This window comes from Coloeus monedula (genome assembly GCF_965178545.1).
Source record: "Coloeus monedula genome assembly, chromosome: 2".
Taxonomy (NCBI): domain Eukaryota; kingdom Metazoa; phylum Chordata; class Aves; order Passeriformes; family Corvidae; genus Coloeus; species Coloeus monedula.
Window position 1 is genome coordinate 18374076 of NC_138782.1, and position 21698 is coordinate 18395773.

Genomic DNA, 21698 nt, shown 5'->3' on the forward strand with positions numbered 1-21698 from the left:
CAAGAGAAACAGGCTCCACTTTCTATTACATGTCAGGCAAAGAGCATTTGCATTGCAGATGTAAGAGGCAGGTCAAGTTCCTTCGCTCCTTCGTGTCCCTCAGTGTGACCCTGTGGTGTATGCTCCTGCCACGGCCCTGAACTGATGGAAGATGCTGAGAGCCACAGGGACTGCAGCACAAAATACCTGTGTGTTCACAGAGCCTGGGCCAAAAGCACTCTCTGTCCCTCTTTATGGAGAAGCACTGAAGGCAGGGAAGGAGACACTTCTGCACCAAGGGGCACAGCACTCGCTGTGACAGGACTTGGTACACACAGGCGCTGAGCAGATGTTAGATTGCGTATGGGAACAATGAGAATATCCCCAATTACATCAGATGAGCTGCAAACTAGATGTGAGGCAACTGCCATTAGTCAGGATTTAGAAGAAAGCTTCTGTTAGATGGGACATTCCCTCCTTGCCCATTTTCAGGCTTCGAGTACGTGACCCTAAACCCTCAGCTATGAAACCCTCTTGGTGCTAGGCACTTGGCTAAAAGCACAGGATCGACTCAGTGCACAAATTGCCCTGTTCAGTATAGATGCCAGAGAGGCAGGTAAGATATTCAGATGTTCTTATATTTTCCATGAAAATCTCCTAGCTGAAGTTATCTTTGACCATCAACATCCACATCACACAGATAAACAGTGACTGAGCAAAGGTCACAGAGGCCACATCCTCTGCCTGTCCAGCCATGTTCCTCTTGATAAAACATTCCTGCAGCCTTACAAGTTCAAAGACATTGATAAAGGGTTTCTATCAGCAATGTGGTTTTAGTCAGACTGTTGTGAATAGTTTATGCACAGTATCATGAGGTGCTCAGTTTCTGAAATATTGGTACAAGCAGAATATAGTTTCAAGTTTGGGTTTAGTGTCTGAGTACTGAGGTACGGTGAATTTTTAAACATTTTAGAAGCTGATCCATAATAATATTTCCCTGTGTGAGTAAAACACAGAGCGCTGGTGATGCCTATGGTGTCCTTTCCCAACACATACTGCCTGTGCTCAGTGGGCCAGTGGCTATCTCCTGAGGATCAAACCAGGGTATCTGCACGGAAAATTCCCAGGTCTGGCAATTCGAGCTAATTGAGAAGCTGCAGCAGAGCTGTCTTTTCCTGAATCCCCAAAACCGTGGAGGTCCCTTTTCCTTTGCAGCAGTAATTGAGAACCTGTAGTCAGATTGCCTCTGGGAGTGGTGAGTTATTAAAAAACAGGCACTTCAGTACTGGTTTTGTGAGCTGGAACAATGGTAAAGGGCAGACAGGCAAGGCCCTTGTGCAGAAACCTCAGACTGGGCATGACCTGTTGCCAAATGCAGCTGTGTGGTGCTTCAAGCATCTTATTCTGAAGTCCTCTTCGTGACTAGGAAAGGGGCTTGTGCACCGAAAGGGATGGATAATTTTCTTCCTGTGTGGGCAGTTGCTTTAGTAAAAGATGTGATCTCTTCTTACAAACTTTGTCTCATTTAGTGGACAAAATGCAACAGTAATTTTAGTGCTGTGTGGGTCATGAAGTGCAGGAATTGTCCATCTGCATCCCAGTCCTGTGTCTGTGCCTTATCTCTCTAGGAAGTGGGTGGTGGAAAAAAGACCCTGAATCAACCCCTACCACCACTTTTATCAACAATTAAGGCATTGTCTTTTTCTCTTCCTGGTACATTTGGTGCCTCACAGATTACTAAACCTTAGATCATTTTCCTACTCTTGGCTACTGTGCATTTAATCCATGCTGGTTGTGGTAGGAGTGGGGTGGCCAGGTGGAGTTTCCATGTCAGCTCCATCCCTGCAGCCACTGGAAACTCAGGTTGTGTAGACAGTGTCATCATAGAATTGTGGAATGTCCTGAGTTGGAAGGGACCCACAAGGACCATTGAGTCCAACTCCCAGCTCCGCACAGGACAGCCCCAAGAGTCACTCCATGTGCCTCAGAGCATTGTCCAAACCCTTCTTGAGCTCTGTCAGGCTTGGTGCTGTGACCACTGCCCTGGGGAGCCTGTTCCAGTGCCCAGCCACCCTCTGGGTGAAAAACTTTTTCCTGATATCCAACCTAAACCTCCCCTGGCACAGCTTCATACCATTCTCTCAGGTCCTGTCACTGGTCACCACAGAGAACAGATCAGTGCCTGCCCCTCTGCTTCCCCTCATGAGGAAGTTGTGTAGTTTGCATATGGCCTGGGACCACTCTCCAAAGACTCATTTGGATGCAGGATGACAATGTGGCTTGTGCCCCAGCCTTGCTCCCCATTGCAGTCAGGTTGAAGTGACTCACTCTTCCAACCCACCACTACAAGAGAGTTGGGTTTTGGTTAGTCCTCACCTTGTTATTTGAGGGTTTTGGGAAAAAAAAACCCAGAAAACAGCAGCAAGGCAGCCTGGCAGTGCCATCTGTGCTGAAGGCTTGCCACCCCTCACTGGCTGGGATCTGCACTACAATCTGCAGCCAGCATCTGCTGGGGAAGCTTGTGAGCTCCAGCTTCAGTAATAAGGGGAGCAAATTACTATTAGAAGGAAAAATCCTGTATCAAAGCAACATCAAAACCAAAACAGGAAGCAGGGGCTCACCTGGAAGCGTGTGCTGAGCCTGAGTGGGCTGGACGTGAAACATTCAAGGTGAATGGATGGAAGTTGGCAATACTGTCTTGCCTTATCTCCTGAAAATGCAAGTACAGGAGCTCAAAGTTTCCAAGATGTAACTCTTGCAAAAGAAAGGCAGCAGGCGTCGTTTCTTCCATGAAGTAGCTCAGCATCTTCATGGCACCTCTGGAGGTACAGCATGGGTAAAGTTTGCTCCTTTGTTTAAAGTCTTCACCTTGCCATTAAGCTTGTTATAAATCTCAGTGCTAAATTAAGTGTTGTGATACTCTTATTCTGATTCTGTCTCTTCCAATGGCTGTTTATTTGAAAAAAAGAAAGAAATTTGTTATAATTCTCCTTGCTCACCATTCTCACACGGAATCAAATCCAGCTCTTTCCTCTAGTTATATCACTGAGCACCACTACAGGAGGTGGTTAAGGGTTTTTTAACTCGCAGCTACAGAGGTATCACTTTGCACAAAATGTGTGGTGGATATTGAGAACGCTTTCAACCAGTTGTTTGCCTTGTTTGATTTGTGTGGCACCACTAATGTAATACCATCTTTACAAATTACGTTAATTATGACTTTCCCCGTGTTATGGAAACAGAATGGAGAGCTTTTTCAGAATGTAACAACCACACTTTATCCTGTCCCATACTTTGCAATATTCAAACCAATTATCACATTGGTAAAAACACGAAAAACAGTTTCACTGTTACAGTCATTATTGAGAATACATGGCTGTAGTTGTTGAAAATGTGCTACCTACATCTACATACATCTTAGTGAATGCCAAAAGACTTTACTCAAAAGAATCTTGTATTTTTCAAGCAACCACAGTGTTACAAATAACCACAGTGGTGATAAACAAGTGCACTTGCTTCTGTGGTTGTGGCTCAAATTGTGCTTTCAAGATGAATGTCTGAATATTATCAGATTGATACAGATTTAAAATCTGTATTGTTGTAAGTGGGAGTAAGGTTTGCCTTAGCAGCTGGGAAAACATACTTAAAACTGGGAATAAATTAATATGATTAAGAGGATGTGTGAGGAGCTGTTTAATACTGCCAGGAGCAGAAAGACCAGGTTTTTTTCAGTTAATACAAACAGAATATTTGCATCCACATCTTAAGATACAGACCCAGGAGTGACTGAAGGCTTCCGTATAGATGTTTTTGTTGGTAGGATTTTGTCAGCAAAGATTGCAGTAGAGACAGCACCCGCAATGATAAAACTTACCTTCTTCCTAGAGAGATAAAATTCTCCCAATCAGTGTGATTAATACATTAAAAAGACTCTACTGCTGCTGTCAGTTCTGCATGTGCTGGTGGCTTATTTTGCCACCGTTGCTTCATCAGTGGGAGAGCATTTTTCTTGTCCTTGTGGTTGCACATTCGGTTCCAAAGCGTGGCTTTGACGATGGATGGAAGCCTTCACCTGAGCAGCCTGGAGGTGGCTGTGTGGAGCGGCTGTCTGGTCACATAACTGGGAGGAAAATATCCCTGCCCTGAGTCTGCAACATTATTTCAGATGCAATAAAGCATTAAGCTTTGTTTTAGTTATAAAACTTAATGAAACACTGCTACAGAGGTGTTTCAGGAGCCCTGCTGTCTTCCCTTGCTCTTCATAAAGTTGCTAAACAGTATTCTGCTGTGTTTGGGTTTAATTCTCATGGGAAAAGTTTACCCTTTTGTTTCTTTGTAGTTCACTAAATGCTGATAGCCAGCACAACATTCTGCAAGACATGGGTAAAGGGAAAAGAGAGCAGGAAAACTCAGAAGAAACATAATGGAGAATGTACCCACCACGGTAACCAGAAAGCAGCTCTAAGTAGCAAAATCATGGGGCTTGCATCAGCCTGATGTTTCCTGGATAAATAAAATGAAGCTAATTTACACTGATGACCTAATTGCTTTTCTGCAGAGTCCAACTGCAAAGTTCCCATCTGCCATCAAGTTCAGTGTCTTGGATTTGTACATGTGATATCCCCTAAAGAGAGGGACTCGGATAACGCACAGCAAGGCCAGCCTTGTTTCTCTTTGTGAGCCTGCTGTTCCCCAGCCACACTCTCAGCAGTGCTGGTGCTGGTGCTGGCGAGGTTGTGGTGGCTCAGGGGTGCTGTGGCTGAAAGCAGGCCCGATGCACGTCGATAGTGTTGATGTTACGCCTGGTTTGTCACACTCAAGTGACTCTGCCCTGCCCGACCCTGCATCAAAACAGACTCTCAGAGTGACATTCCGGGGCTCTTTTTCAGACCCCTTCACCCATGGAAGGAGTAAGCAAAGGAAGCTGGGAGACAGATGTGCAGCTGATGCAAACACAAATCCTCCTAATGAGCTCAGTGGAGCTGAACCAGTTCCATCAGCAGAAGAAATTTCCCTTTTTTCCCAGGTCAAAAATGGTGACCTGCAGCCTGGATCCCTCATACCCAGCCTGAGTGCTGTCATTTGCTCCCAGGAACATGTTTCCTATATTTTCAGAAAGGGACAGTGAAGGCCCAAGGGAAGAGCTGAGGGCACAGAGCTGGAGCACCAAACACAGTGTTTTTAATTAACCACCTTGGTGTCTGGTGCATTTCTTCCTGGGTGGCTCAGTGTGGCAGAGTGTGAGGCACTGACCTGGTGTCCTTCTGCATGGCAAGAATGCATGATATCAACCAGAAAAAGCCTGGATATGTGTAATCCTTTACAGCTCGTCCACCCTCACTTTGCTTTTTTATTATAGGGAGTAATGAATATATAAATGTAAAAAATGTTTACATAATCAGCAACAGCAAAGCTTCAGGGACTTCCTGAGAAGCTGAAAATCTGATTGCAAAAACAAGCAAAAGGACATCTCCAGTGGTTAAAACTCAGGGTTGCACTTTGAACTTCCACCACATTTTTTAAACAAAGTCATCGGCTGTGATTGCATCCAGTTTGAGATCACCGCATAATTAATTTTAATTAAGTGTACTTAACTTAAACTTTGTAAAGGCTTTTTCATGTCCTTGTACAGCAGTGATTTTCACATGTGATAGGACATCCCTCACATGCAATTTTGCAGTTCGATGTTGACTCACACAGCACCTGCCAGCTTAGCAATGCTTTGAAAATGCAAAATATGCTCCTGCAAGTAGGCTGCAGTGAATGCCAATACAATGATTACATAAGCAGAGGAATCTACCGTCATGTGTAAATGCAGTTCTGTGAAATAGTACATCACACGTGTCCTTGCACGTGCCCATAGGTTTTTATGGCATACAGGGGATTGATTTTGCTGTGCCCTCATCAATCTATTCCATGTGATGATCTCAGTTGGAGGTGACGATGTGCCGTGGACAGGGATTTGATCCACACTTCCAAAATCTCTGTAACTCTGGCCGTTTGACTGACAAATTCATCTCCTGCTCCCCCAAACTGGGGCCAGCCCCCGTTGCTGTGTCGTTCACTTTTGGGAAGCTGTGAAAAACAGTGAGTGCAGCTACAACTGACTTGAGAGTCAGAAATGTTTGGTATGGTTATAAAAGTGTTCCTGGAAGAACAGGAGAGGCCATCTTAATACCTAATTAGCTTTATTCTCACCATACATTCCTTTGGCAACTGGCTGCAGGGTCGAAGCAAGTGGTATTATTCCCTTCAGGTCTCATATAAAGACATTCTGACACAGAAATCAGAAAAACAGCAAGTATATAAAGGTGTGATACTATTCATTAGCTTATGGAAATATCATTTGGATTTAGTAGAAAACTAAACAGAAGTGTTTCTTTTATATATTTGAAACAAAAGCATGGACAAAGTAAATTATTTACCATACAAATCTCCATATAAGCAGGTCCCAGTGTTTTGGTAAGGCTGGAAATAAGTTAATTGAAAAAATGTTGATTGAAAATCGCTTGTCTTCCTGAAATTTACTGCCACCTTGAATTAGTATTCCTCATGGTAAGTGCTTGTCAAGCACATGGCCAATAAATAACGCGGGTGGTGTAAACACAGCTATGTGATCAGGAAGTTAAAAAAGGTTTGCTAATGCCTTTAGGGGGGTCTTCCTGTTTCCCAGATGAAGAGTTCTCCTGCCCAGAACACTCTCAGCTATCTGTATGAGCCCGCGTTGGCTCAGCCAACAGTTCACCTCTGTTCTGCAGATTTTAGCCACAGGAATCGTTTCCAGTTCCGCTTTCCTATTGCCTCCCGTTCTCAAAGGGGAGCGGGTGCAATCAGGAATACCCAGCTTTACTATTGTTGTTGCTAAACCAAATGAGAATAAAGTTGAAAAAGCGCTTGAATGGCCTCCTGGAAGCCAGTGTTTAACTCCTGGTGTTGGGATGAAAAACACAGGTTTTTCTACACCCTGGGAAGCGTCCAACACTAGTCTGCATCAGAATTGCTGAACAGACTGGACTTTGAGATCGAGCCAGGAGATTAATTCCTACTTTCCTGTCACAGCCTCCTTCCTCTCGAAGGTGGAAAATGAGCCAAAACCCCCTAAGCAGTGTGTCTGGCCTGTGCTGTTGGCTGTCAGGGCCCTGACTGCACCCGCTGCCTGGCTCCTGGGATCCCCATGCACCCCATTCCCTTCCCTGGCTGCTCCTCATGTGCCTGCTGGATCCCCCCCATCTGGTCATGGACCCTTGGCGCTGGGTCACCTCTTCCACCACCAAGCAGCTCCCTGGCATGGCCACCTGCCTCCATCTCCTAGGCAATCCATCCATCCTAGCTCCCCTCTGTTAAAGGGCAAAAGTTTGTTCTGGATCAGAGTACTTTATTGTCAGTATGCTTGGCCAGCCTTTGTCACACAGAGATGGTCTTTACGAAGAGAGATGTTGGAATTTTGTACAGGGAACGGGGTGACCTCTCCTCGGCTGCTACTGAATTATAGGGAGGTAAACAAGTAAACTAGGGTCAGGACAAAAGGAGATGGTGCTCCATGAAAGCAGCCTTGTCATGGTGCACCTGAGGACCTCAGTAAGCCTTTTCTAAAGGGTGGTGTTTGGATGGTGTTTCATGAGTTCAAAGGGAAGATGGCAAAGTGCCTGGAGGAGAGACCCTTGGGTTACTGAATGACAAAGTGCAGCAGGCTCTGGAAGCCCCTGAGCTGAGTGAAGGAGAGGTTGGGAGAATATTAGGGACAGGAGGATCACGTACACTTGTGCTGCTCCTGCCCTCCCCGGGCTGTTGACCTCTGGCCATGGCTGGGTGCAGAATTATGGGCCAGACGGGTCCTTGTCTGGAGTGACCGTGGCCACCTTGTCACCTCATTGGTGGCTTTCGGGAACAAAACGCAGCCTCTGAATGGTGGCTCACAGGATCACAGAAATCACCTCTTGCTGAGGTCCTGCCTCTGCAGAGGACAAATTACTGCATTTGCATGCTCAACAATTTAGTCTTCAGAACAGGAGGGCTTGGGGCAACACTGCTGCCTTCTTGTGTGGATCCCTGGCAACATGAAGTGCTTTGTTGGTGATTGATTTGGATGGATTGCCTTACGGGTGGCTCAAACCTGTGGGTATAGGAACAGTGAATAACACCAAAAAAAAGTTTTAATATTATTTAACTGGCTTTTTTAAATTAAACATTAAGTAAATTCCTTATCTTAATTAATTAGATGTGATCTTTCAAAGTTAAAAGAGCAAAACTGCTTACTGCTGGTGGGTGTAGTTATAGATCTAGAACTACAGTTCTACACTAAAGCCTAGCCCTACATTCATTGTAATTTTACTCATGTGCTATGTTTCTCTAGGTTAGAAGTTATGCATTATAAACTTGGTTTGTCTAACTTACCTTTCATGAGTTCCTAGAATAATCAAATGAACCCTCAAGTAAGCAGTTTCTATGCTTCATTCAGATTGGTTGAAGCTCCAAAATCCAAGTTGCAGTAAAGAGGAAAAACAACAGCATTGTTTCATACCACCTCAGACATGCCAGTGGGATAATTAATTTGGTCCTCTTGATGATCTTGTTCCATGTTTCCAAGTCAAAACTGATTTGAGCAAGACATCAGTTCAGTGAGAGTTAAACACATGTACATTGTGGATAATTACAAAAACTTGTTTTTCTCTCTGTCTCCTGAGTTTGTCTGATGTTTTTGTCTCAGACAAAGGGGTCAGTGCCAGAACGGATGTCAAACAACATAACATGAAACGTTAACGATGATTTGCATTTTATTTTGTTTCTCATCATGTTTCTCATCAGGCTCCCATCTCCCCACTGACTCTCTCAGGATGAGTGTGTGCTTTTCACGTGGGTTGGAGGCTTTCCTCCACCCCCAGGTTTTGGCCAAGGTACCTGCAATGTCTGGAGGCCTTGGGCCCTCTCAAGAAAGGCAAATAATGCAATTTTGTTAATGCAACATCCTTTATGTGTGGATTAAACAGAAATAGATGCATCCTCAGCTATGACAGAGTCTATCTCCATGCAGATACCAGAATGTATGAGCCCATTGGACAGCTGTAGTCGGGTCCAGGCAGTAATCCCTGCCAGCTGTTGCACAGATGTGCATGTCAGAAGCATTTATAGTTCAGGAAGCTTAACAGGCAGTGTCTAAGAAAGTCCTCCTCTCTTTGCCCACAGCACAACCCTCCAGTGGGCTGTAGTACCAAGGCCTGTTGATTTCTCAATAACTCTCCAAATCATGTGAATCTAAAGATTTCTGGTGATAAAGTCTAATTGTCTATGGAAGTGAATAGCTGGTGCACGCCTCAGAGCCTGATTTTGATCTAAGTTACACTGTCCAAGCTGTGCTGCTGTAAATCAGGAGTGAGTTTCAGAAGAGAGATACAATAGAGAATGAGGCAGGGAACAATGCTCTGAACAGGCAGAGCTTGCAGGTTTGCCAGCAGGGTTGCCAGGAAGTGCAGGTGCTCTGCAGAGTGGGGCCACAGTGGTGGCTGCTTCTCTGCAGCTGGGTTACAATGGGTTTTATAGCAACTGCTCCAGTCCCAGGGGGAAAGTCCTCCAGAAGGTTCTCCAGTAACCATCCCAGGACCACAGGCTTAGGCTGACTGGGAGAAAAGGTTCTGGAGCCTGAACTCTGGTGCCTTCTGCCTCCTTGGAAGGGGCAGGGAAAGCCTCTCCTGTTGCATTGGCAGAGGCAGTCCCTATCAAGTATGGGAAATAGGTGTGCAGAAGGTGCTTTTGATTTTGTGCACCCAACTGGGGATGTTCTCGCAGACTCCAGAAAAGAAAGAAATTGCTCCGAGGCAGATTCTGTTATCTTGAACCAAGCAAGATGCCCAGGAAAATCCCAGAAAATTTACTCAAATAAGGATTACTGTGCTTAAGCCCAGCCATTTGTCACTACTCTTCTTGACCTTTTTGAAACTCCAGATATTCTAACCTGAACTTGGCCCATTCTTTTGCTGAACTCCATGCACACCTATAACAAAGTGGATTTATACTGAATATTTAGTATAATCTTACAGTTCAATTACATATATGCAGTTAAATTGTGTGTATACAAAATACACATATATTCACACATACAGAAAAAAATATACACACACACACACATATATACAATAATCTCAGCTTCCAAAGAGAAAGAAAATGTAGATGTGGAATACAATCAGTAGCTCATAGTATTTCTGAAAGCCAGGGTAACCCTGAATAAGTTAAACAGTCCAGCTCAGGAACATCAGCTTGGATATTTTCAGGGGCATATGGAGAAAATTCCTTGCAATGATTACAGAGCTGTAAACTGCTGCTGAGTGGTAACCAATGCTACATGCAAATGTGGAAATTACTTGTTAAGTGTAATGTTCACTGATAAATGTTTTGATTACAGTCATTTTAGGGGAATCTGATATATGGCAGTAGAGAGATCGAAGGAATATTAATTCCACCTTGGATCATCTCAAGGCTTGGGACTGGCAGAAGATAGAGAAAACTTTTCTCTCCTGGATAGTTTTAAGTTTTAGACAGCTCTGAATTATTTAGGTTTTTACAGGTGAAAGAAAGATTAGGACATCAAGGCTGTTACAGCCTGTCAAAGTCAGAGTGCAGAACTTCCCCACCAGCAGCTGCAGGTACAGAAGACACAACACCAGCTCTCCAAAACTCATCAGGCAGCTTCATTGGCCAAAACCTAATTTTGCACTGGAAAAAGAAAAGGAAATCCTGGTCATAAACCCACAACTTTTTCCCAAGGATATAGAAGCAATATTTGTCATGAAACTATTTTTTCTGAAGACATTGGAGATAAGAAGTGGAGAAATCCATAGCTCAGAGACCAAGCTCACTGGTATGTGGTATTGGGTCTTCCTCTTTGGCACCAACTCTGTGCAAAGTGGCCTCTTAAAACCAGCATTCCTTGCAGATTATGCACAGGAGGACAGTCTGTGTCTCTTCCCACCCTGTCCCCTCTCCTACCCTGGATTTGGGCTTGGGAGCTCCTGATCAGGCATATCCAAGTTATCACATGCATTTGCATCTGAGCTCTAATTTTTTTATTTGCCTTTGATCTCTGATTCAGTCCTGTTCTTTTTTCCCCTGACAGATCTCAAACAAGGGTAAAACACTTCATTTTTTTTTTAAAGTACAAATGAAAAGTAAGTAACAGAATGTGGGGAATATACACTGCTAATTCCTGACATTTTAATGAACTCTGTGGTCTCATTCCTGCACTGAGCACCTCTGGTCAAAACTGCCCCCTTAGGGCAATGACAGGCTCATAAATGAATCTCAAACAGCATTTTTGTGGATTTTCTCCATTGCATATTCAACACAGACTGTTCTTGGTGAATAAAACAAAGGGTTTAAGGACTATCTTTAACTGGACACCAAAGTTTTGTCTGCCCCAAAAGAGAGCCAACAATAATAACCTGGGGAAGGAGAGGCAGGATGACTATTCTTTGGTTCCTGACTAAAACCAGCCTCAGATGGGGATCAGGACATTTTCTAGATGGACATGTGCGGACACATGGCTTTGCACAGAATTGCTTTTTGTCCTTCCAACGTTAAGCCCATCCTCTATTTCATCTGCTTTTTAGCAGTTTGTAAATTCCCATTCACAAACGGAAACATCCCTGTGGAGCTTCCATTGGCTGCTTGCAGCTGGATGCCATGGTGATATGAGTCTGAGAGATGCTGTGCTGCACCTTCCTGTGCTGAGAGGGACCTGCCAGCCTTGCTTCAGCTGTGGCAGCTGCCAAAGCCACCCAGCTGAAGGGTGGAGATGCCACTTGAGCATCTCAAGGGCCATTCCCCAGCAGGATGTGCCAGTCTGTGTAGAGGTCTATACCACCAGTCATTACTGGCACGACTAACTCAGATACCTGGCACATCCATGATCCACAGGCTTAATGTTGGCAAGCCAGCTGTTGGTACTTTGATAGTGAAGTGGATTAAAACCTTGATAATCCATGAGTGATGGGTATTGTGAGTGTGCCTAGAAGGACTGGCTTCCAGAGAAAAGGCTTCCTACACTCAACCAGGACCATTAGTGGCATACAGTTTGCTGGCTGCAGTAAGTACATGAATATATCAACCACACAAAATGCTGCATGATCATTATGCTGCCCTTAATCAACGGGAAGGCACCTTCCTGAATGCCACAGAGAAATGCACCAGCTGGTGTTGAATAGAATTTCTTCTCTCCAAACAAGACCATAACCAACAGGACATCTGAGTCCAGATTGTTTTCCAAGACCTCATCCATCTCCCGCTCTGACTCATGAGATTACACACAGCATCAGTGCACTGAAGAGGACAAATTTTATTCCATAGCCAGGAGTTTCAACACAGTTGATCCTTCTGCCTAGCACATCCTGCCCAGGCAATGAAAGAATGAAATAGTATTTTTTGTCTACAAAATAAAGGAGCCATTTCAATCACCCTTCTCTCCCGTGCTTTTTATACTCTGAGTGATGGCAATGTCACAGGTCAATATCTTTATCTACTTGGCTTGCCTTCATTTCATTTCTCCAGGTCAGCCCCTCAGACACAGCTGGCAGGAGCCATGCCAGCCCCCAGCACGTGGGGATAAAGGTTTCAGTGTTCATCCCCTGAAAAAGAAAGTTTAACAAAAATGTGATTTTGACTGTCAGAGACCATGCAGCAACCAGACACAAGGTCCTTGACCATTATCTTTTTAACATTTCCAGGCAGGAAGCCTGTCTGAAATCGTTGACTGGAGCAGGCAGTGACTTTTCAATTGATTTCTTAGCTTGCTTGAAAAATTCATTGAGAATTGGTTTGTACCAAACCAGCCATTGCTATTTACCTCATACAAGGACCACATTTCCTGAGTTTCTCTTTTATACAGAGATTATCAAGCAACTTCAGGAATGGGGAAGATTCAGACAAAGGGTAAATTCCCTGCTGAAGCAGGCTGCAAACCCATAATTTTCAATGCACCTGGAGTCTGAAACCATATTGGCCCTAGACAGAAGGATCAGAACTCCACACTACTCAGCTCATGAGCTCTTATTATATCACGAAGTCAATGGAACTGGTAACTTGTACTGCCTGAGTCAATGCTTTGATACCAGTGATGGCATAACTCTATAGCAATCTCTTGACATAAAAGCTTTGGTTGTGGATTAAGCCCAGCTGGACATTAAGCCACTCTCACTCAGCTGCTCTCTCAACCCCCTTCTCTCCCCCCTCCCCATCCCAGTGGAATGGGGAAGAGAATCAAAGTAAACCTCACAGGCTGAGATAAGAACAGTTTAATAATCAAAAATAAAGTGAAATTCAGTAACAATGGTAAATGACAATAATGATAATAAAAAGGGAAAGAACAAGTGATGCTCAACACAATTGCTCCCCACCTGCTGACAGATGCCAGATCCCCCCTTCCTGAACCCAGATCGTTCCCTCTTTCTGGTAACTCCCCCCAGTTTATATACTGGGCATGATGTTCTATAGTGTGGAATATGCCTTTGTTCAGTTCAGGTCACCTGTCCCACCTATGCTCCCTCTCAGGTTTTTTTGGGTACCTCCTCACTGGTAGAACGCAAGACAAGGAAAGAGTCCTTGACTTAGGAGAAACACGACTTAGCAAAACCCAAAACATCAATGTGTTATCAACACCGTTCTTACTCCAAATCCAAACCACAGCACTGCAACAGCTGCTGAGAAGAAATTAACTCTGTCCTAGCTGAAACCAGGACAGCATTGCACAAAGTACCCAGGAAGACACAAGGAGTTGGTAGGCTGATCATTGTCTTGCTTTGTCTCATGCCAGGTGCTCCTCGGTTGGTAAGTGCTCAGACAGTATGTCCCAAAGCTGTCCTCCCAGCCCTGGAAAGGTTATGCATTCCTCTTGCTGAACATGAGGATGGCATCACCCATAACATGAGTCCAAAAACATCCGACAGCAGAGCCACAGCTCTTCTGTGCTGTTCCTAATTCAGCCAAAACACATCCTGATGGCAAGACGAAAGCAAATCTCTCTGGGGATTATTTCAGAGATGCTGAACCCCAGCCCACCACTGTACAATGATGAGATGCTATTCCCCTCCCAGTCCCCCCCTGTATGAAGCCATCTATATTAGAGGAGATTATAATAACCAGCTGCCTCAGTTGGTGTTTTGAAGCTTTAAGCACTTGTAAATGCTTGAAGATATTTGTATTAAAGATAGGCTAAGCAAAAGCTGGTATGAGAAGTAAAGCTTATAACATTCAGGAAGATTGGGGGGTAGCTTTCAGGTTTTTCATTGGGTTTTAAATCTTACCTTTTCTTTTGAATAATAATGCAAAACCATAAAACTTTGTTACTGAGAGGCACCATAATGAGTATTTTGTATTGAAATCAAAATAGTTTCTTTTAAAAGTACTCAAGCTCTCTTCAAGCTGCCACATCCTTAGTCAGATGTTTAACCTCAGATCAGAATTTGAACTACTGCCATTTGTCTTAAAATTTTAAGCATCAGCATAAAAATGAACCACAAGTAAATTCATTTCAAGTACTGGCGAATACAAGTTGAAAGCCAATTGTTAAACAAGCAAGTACTCTCCTAATCACAACAAAAAGAGAGTGCCATAACACAAGGTGAAAATAAGCAGAAAGCAAACAGAACACACCATTGATTGAGTCCTTCATTATCTAGGATAGCTTTTAATGGAGGAACCTGCCTGTGTGCCATTGCTCTTATCTCTCCAAAGGCAGTATGCACACACTGTAAAAATCAGTCTCTTCATTTTCTGCTTGAAAAGATCATTGTGAAAAAAAAGTGTCAGGGAGTGGAGGTCATGCTGATTTATTGGCAATTAAACCTGCAGGATTTCTGCACTCCTTTCAAAACAAAGTATCTCTGGGTAATTCAGCCTGGCACGTTACATAGTGGGCTAGATACTAAAAGGCATGAATCTTTTTGTTTGTGCACAACAAAAACAATTGACTTGGTCTTATTTAGGAAATTGCTACTATTTTCTGTAAGGTATTTGTATTACCCATAAGGAGAGGGAGGTAAGTTACCTCTCAGCAATGCAAAATTCTTTCCAATTGTAAAGATGCTGATTTTATTCCTCATCTTTTGTTGAGGATAGCAAGTCTACAGACAAACTTCCTCCTGCTTAAGAGTAAATAGGTGACAGTGCTAAATATATGACATGTTGCCAAGGTTCACCACATTTGCTTTGCTCCATGATTGATTTGTCCATTCTTGAATTACGCAAAATCTTTCAAACCAGACTGCATCTTGTCTGATCTCCTTGTATGTATTTGCCAGCTGTATTATTTAGAAAATTAAAAAAAAAAAAAAGTCACCTTCCAGTTACGCAGCTAAACTGGAAAAAATATTCACTATTCTGTTTTTGCAGAGCCATCTTATGCAAGTTTAGGCTTACATCATTTACTGAGCTAGCATAAGCTATACCACACAACCAGGTGCAATTAGGATTGATATTCCCACTCAAAGTGTTTCCCAGAGTAGCAGTATTCTCAGGCTCTTTCTAATAAAGGTACCTTCTTAGCTCTGAAAACATTTTTGGAGATCCAATATTGAAAAGTCTTAATGTTTTGATGGTAATTCAAGACATTTAATTCAGTTCTTTGACAAGTGACATGTGGTGTGGGAGGAATACTGCAACCAGCACTGCGTATTTTTCCAATCAGTGGTTGTATGGTTGAGAATCATCTAAATATTAATTTTTACAGGTAACATTACCGCTTCAACTTCCTTTATACCTGCTTGTCTGAGGTCTGGATTTACACTGGTGAGATGTTCATAGAAAGGTAGGTCTCAGCAGATGTTAACAGACCCTCAGTCATAGGAAGAGGTGTTCAGGAGTAAAGGAAAAAGCTGAGGGCATGTTCAGTCCCTAAAATGAATGACTGTAGACCTGTCTGTATATAGCCACAACAAGAACAAAAACTTCAGCACCAACTCCCATTCAGGACATAGAAAGAGTTGAGAGAGAGCAAATGTGGCAGGCAGCAGGATGGTGGAAGAAGAAATGCTGCAAACCTCACACTGCACAGTGTCCCTCATGGCTTTGCCTAGGGCGAGGGAAGAGATCAAATCTAAACTAGGCTGGTGCCAGGAGACAGCAAAGCAGGAGACATTGCCAGATAGAAACCGCGAGCAGAAAGTTACGGTGTGGGAGCTGAGTAGGCAGGCACACCAATCTGGAGAAACAGGAAGTCCCTTTGAAGTTATTACTTCAAACATAGCTGTCAATGTAAATCAGAAAGGCTGCTTGCAACAAGAGTTCCTAGAAGAAGCAGGTGCCCAGCCAGCGCTGGGCCAGCATTTCTCTCACAGCATTCTTGGGCAGAAAGAAAAGTTAGCCAGAGCCGTGAGCAGCTGCCTGGTTTGCTCACGTGGAAGAGACAATGCTATTCCTGGATGGATTTACCTGATAAACTCTTATGCCAGCTTTTTACAGGGTGATACACCAGGTGTAGGTCACCAGGATCAAAGGGCTTGTGGTCATAAGGAGAAGTGCTGAGACACTCTGAAGCCTGGCTGACTGTTCACATGTGTGGCAGAAGTCCCAGCACAGTAACTGGGACTCGCTGGCTCTCGTAGCACACACCCATGGCATTGCACCTCCAGTACCCACCTCTCTGCTTTGTAGCAGCTCCCCTCCTGCCCTTCCCTGCTCTCCACACTCTTGGGTGCAACCTAAGAGCACTGAACACGCACTGAGCTTTAGATGACAGCTTGGGTGAGGAGGTGCTTTCATGGTGCTGGGTGGCACTGGCCAGCTGATGAGTCCCTTGGAGGATCCCCACTGTGCCCTCTCCTCTCAGGAGAAGGAAATCGCAACTGCCAGGAGGCCCAGACATGGGCTTGTCCACCACATAACAGCTTTGGATGACTGTCTTCTGTGCTCAGAGAGCCTTCTCCATCCACATCTTGCACTGAAATAAAAGTGGGGATCTGCAGATATCGACCCTGACATCGGAGAGGTGGAAGGGCCGATTTTCTGCACACAGCAGAAAAAAACCCAAACAACAAAAAACACTTCAAGTTTTTATTTGTTTTCTTGCATTCAACCACCTGTGGTGATGGCAAGACACCCAGAACCATGGCTGTGCCCTAAAGGGGAGAGGACAGCCAGCCTCTGGTAGAAACCACGCAGGAGGCAGGAAGGAGGGCTGCAGTGATGACAGCTGCCTTGGCAAAGCAGGCACGGCTGTCCTTCAGTGAGCAGGACATTCAAGGACAGCCTAAAGCCAGGTCAGGAGGCACCAGCAGCCTCTGTAAGTCTGTCTTGGCTCAAAGCAGGAGGTAACAAGGGTAGGGTGGAGGGCACTTCCTGCCACCTCCTCAGCACCTTCTTCGGCCTCTGCCGCCCATCTTCCCCACTCCTCCTCTTGTGGAGGGGCTGCAGGAGGTGCCGCATGGACATCCTGGGGAACTGTGTGGAGACCCAGCCATGACTAATGTTTGTCCCACTTATTTTAAAGGTCTGTGATGGAAAATAGCACCATGTCCTTGTCATATTTATTGGATGAGTTCTGCTTTGCATGGTTGCTGTTTTGCTGTAGGTTTCTCTCAGTAGCTCTGCTGTTCTGAGTAGAAAACTAAGATGGCACATGAGGGACACCAAGGAGGTCTCAGACTGCCAGCAGCCACAGGCCTCCATCGTGGGACAGGGGACATTGCAGGAAAAAATGACTTAATGCCTTCAGTCTGAAATGTGGCAGCGAGCAGCTTTCAGAGATCCTGCACAAAACACCTTGGCAGGGCATTCTCCACGCTATGGCTCTCCAGCTCCTGGGAGGTGATCAAATGCACGGCAGGATGACACCGGTGGCCTTGGCTCTGTCCGATGCCATCGCTCCCAGCCCTCCACCACCTGCTCCCTCTTGCTCTCACTAATCGCAGGCAGTGTTCAGCCGGGAAATTGGATCACTGTGAGGAAGCAGGGATCAGACTCGGTGCGGACACTGAGCAGAGACAAACACAGTTCCCTTCATCATCTGGTACCCGCCTGGACACCAAGTGAGGCATCCTGATGCTGACTGAGGTTGCTAGTCAGGAATCAGTACAGGCAGGGACAGGCAAACATCAGGAGAGGTGTGAGTATACTCTTGATGACCCAAAAATTCTCTGCACCCCACTAGGCTGTGCTGGCTACAGTTCCTCTAACCCTGCACAGACAAGCTGTTGCAGCACTGCAACTATACATGCACTGCTGGGAGGCTTAACTTTGCCTACTGAGCCTCATGGGGATGAATACAACATGAAGCAGAAAGTTAATCCTCTCTAAGAGGCTGGACTTTCTTTTGTCCCTGGTCCCAGATGCACTGCTGCAGCCACTGGTGAGTTTGCAGGCTTCAGAGTGAAGCTGACAGTGGTTGAACTTGGAGATAAGAGGGAGATGCAGAAGGTGCTCCAGAAAACCTCAAACCTTGGTTACTGTCTTTATTGATAAAAAATTGGTAGATTTGGAAAAATGTAGTATGGTTTAATGCCAAAAAGACCTAGGATGGGTATGCTGAGGAGTAGAGAGGGCTGAGGAAGATAAAGGTGACAATGTTTTTCAGGAGGTGTATAAACCCTTTATTTTATTTGAAGGGTTGTGCTACAAGTTGGTTTAAATAAAGTGCTGGTTCAAAGGCCAAATTTTATTTTTGCTTCTTTGAGGGGGTGTCAACTCCAGGGCACTTACAGCTTTTATCTTTTTAATTCTTGTTTGGTTTTGTGGTGGTTTTTTTCCACTAAACTATAAAGGGGGAGAGAGCATGTGTTCCTACTGAACTCAGATTACATTTTTAAGGGGTAAGTGGAAAGAACCTGTGAGCAGACACACTTTAAAGGCCAAGGTGTAAAAGCAATCAAAGGTTGAGAATAGATACCATCTTTGGTGGCCCAAACGGAACCTTCCACGTAACAAATTGAAGCCGGAGGGATCCTGGATTCAAACGTCTCTGTTTCAGGTTGCCGCCTAGCTGGGCAAAAGTCAAAGCAACACACCCTGATCCCAACGGGCAAACAGTGCTCTGCTGGGCCCTGCTTCTCCCTCTGCCGAGGCAGCTGAGGTGTGGAAGGCACACAAGGCACGCTGATGTGCACTTTCAGAGGGATAGGAATTCAGGCAAAAGAGCCTCTTACAGGCAAAGCGTTGCTGATACCAGCAGTGCTAGCTCTATTTTTAATGATTTGGGAATGGAGGATGCTTTCAGCGTTAGATGGCTTTAGCAATACATAATTAATACAAGTGCACTTCTGTTGTCTGCTGAGAGGGTAGGAAGGCCCTGGCTAAGTTCCGAGGCTGTAAAAGGAAAAAGAAAAGGTTGAATGAATCATAACGTGTCCAATCGGTGGAAATTAGGTAGGAGCTAAATGAACGTTGCAGAGAATAATTTATTCTGATCAGAACTCTGTGGCTGGGCTCTTGTTTCTGAAGCTGGTCATGCTTCATGGTGCAGCAGAAGGAGCCTCCCTGCCACTGGATTTGATCCTCTGCCCTTGGGAGAATATTCTGCCTCCTATAACCCTGAGCCTGATATATCCTCACTCTTAAAAAAACCAAGAGCTTGTTCTCTGAAATTGTTTCAAATAAGAAAAAAAACCCCAATCACTGGTTCCTCCTAACGTAGAGTGGGGGGAATTTCCTTGAAACGCATTCCCATCATTCCTTATAAATAAAATTACCACAAGTCATCGTAAGGCAGGCATAAGCTGTATCCAGAAGGCGAGGAAGCCTTGGGAAAGTGAACAAACTTTTCTTGCAGTGGAAGATCAGCTCTGAAACAAGACTTCTCCCTGCATGTGACTTCCCGAGGTCCTCTCTATGGTGTTGTAAAACTGCAAGTGCGTGCAGGGCTGTCCAACCCTGCTGAGCAAACAGCCGAGTTCTTGCCCTGAAAAGGTGGAAGCCGAAAGCACGAGTCGACGACAATGCACGACAAGGCAGGGCAAACACAACCGTGGCTTCATTTCTGTTACGAGGACAAAAAAAAAAAAAAAAGAAAAGAAAAAAACCCCATATATATAAAGAAGGTGAGGAAAGGGAAGTGAAACTACACGGAGGGCTTATGTATTTCTAAATTTTTAAAATTTTGAAACGGTGCTATTTCTGGGGGGATAGGGAAACTTTTCCGAGGCGGCGCGGATGCTCGGCGCGGCACGCGCAGCCGCTCACAGCCCGCACGGCCCCAGCGGGCGCGCAGCGGCAGCGGCGCTGCCAGAGGCGGTGCCGGCGCCGGGGGAGGGCGGGAGCGAGGGGAGGCGGTCGGGAAGGAGGCGGCGGCGGGGGGGCCGTGCCTGCTCGCGGTTGCCATGGGGAGCGGGAGGGCGGTGCCGCCGCCGCTGCGCAGGGAGCAGCTGCTCCCTGACACATCCCCCCGCTGCCATATTGTGTCCGCCGCCGGCCGCACGGCTTCATGACCGCGGTGAGTGCCGCCCGCGCCCGCGGCCCCACGCCTGCTTGGGCTGCCCCCACGCCTTTTTTTTGTTTAGCTTTCGGCTTTTTCGTGGGTTTGGGGGGTGAGTTCTTTTTGTTTTTGACGCTCCGGGAGGGTTTCGTGGGGGAAGGGGAAAGCGCCGGGAGTGTGGCGGCGGGTCCCGCCGGTGCCGGGGAGGGGGGGGCGGTGGGACCGGTGTCTCCTCATTCCCCGCGTGGGGACAACGCGCGGAGGCGGCGCTTCCTCTTCAGCCGCTCTCGGTGGCGATGCGTGGGAAGGGGGGGTCCCCACGCACCCCCTCTCCCGCGGGGCCGTGCACCCGCAGCTCCTCCTCCTCCCGGCGCGGCTCCGCGGAGCTTCCACCCGCCCGCCCGCGGGGCTCACTCGGGTGACCCCCTCCCCCTTCGCCCGCTCCTCCGGCAGGACAAACCCGCGCTTCTTGCGCGCTTCCAGCTGGGATGATGGAAGACGGGGCCAACCCGGCGCCGGGACCCGGGAGCGCGGCCCCGACGTGCCCCTCGCCTCCGGGTCGCCCCTATCAAACTCAGGCGCTTCATTTGATGAAATAAAGACGCTTTCGGCGTTGTTGCACCGCGCCCCGTTGTCCCTCTGTGGCTTGCCGAGGTGGGGGCAGTGTGGGAGACGCGCTCCGGCGTTCCCGCGTTTTGGGGTTAAAGCCAGGAAACGGCTGGCGAAGTGCTCGAGGTGAGGCTAGGATCTGCACGTGGCCCTTCGGAGTTTTCCATCTTTTCCGGGGTTTTTTGGTGAAGTTGGGCGATGAGTTGGTGGCGGCAGCGGAGCAGCATCCCACTGCCTTTCTGCCTTACTCCCGCTTGGACACACCGGCGTGCTTGGTGCTCAGGTTCTGTGGGAGCAGAAACTGGCTTTTGTTGGTAAGGGTTTGGATTATGACAAGGCCCAAACAAAGAGTAAAAAGAACAAAGAAATAAAATAAAGAGTAACCCTGAAGAGGACCCAGTAAACTCATGTTCCCGCCATAGTGCCTTCCTGTGGATGGGTGCTGTATGCTAACTGTGAAGTTGAACATGCTGCATTATAGTGGACTTAAGTGCTGAGAAAGCAGTTTGATTAGCTTTGTGTCTAATCTATGAAATCAAGTTAACTTTATATATAATTTACCATGTATGTATGTGTATATATACATATATATGTGCACATGCACGCTCTCCAAATCTTGTTATCAGTGGGCTTGCATTTAGATGGATTTAGTAATAGTTGGGTTGTAATATATTGACATGTGAATCATTTAACTTCTGTTATGTTTCTTGGATTGGGTTTTTTT

General features: G+C 45.8%; 1 protein-coding gene across 1 annotated transcript in view; it reads left to right on the forward strand.

Annotated features, from left to right (window-relative positions):
- Positions 1-20341: 20341 nt before the first annotated feature.
- The window catches only part of FOXN2 (forkhead box N2), a 30511-nt gene continuing 29154 nt past the window's right edge, over positions 20342-21698 (forward strand). The window contains 1 exon segment of the mRNA XM_082302650.1: positions 20342-20383. The gene's annotated coding sequence lies outside the window, so the exon portion shown is untranslated.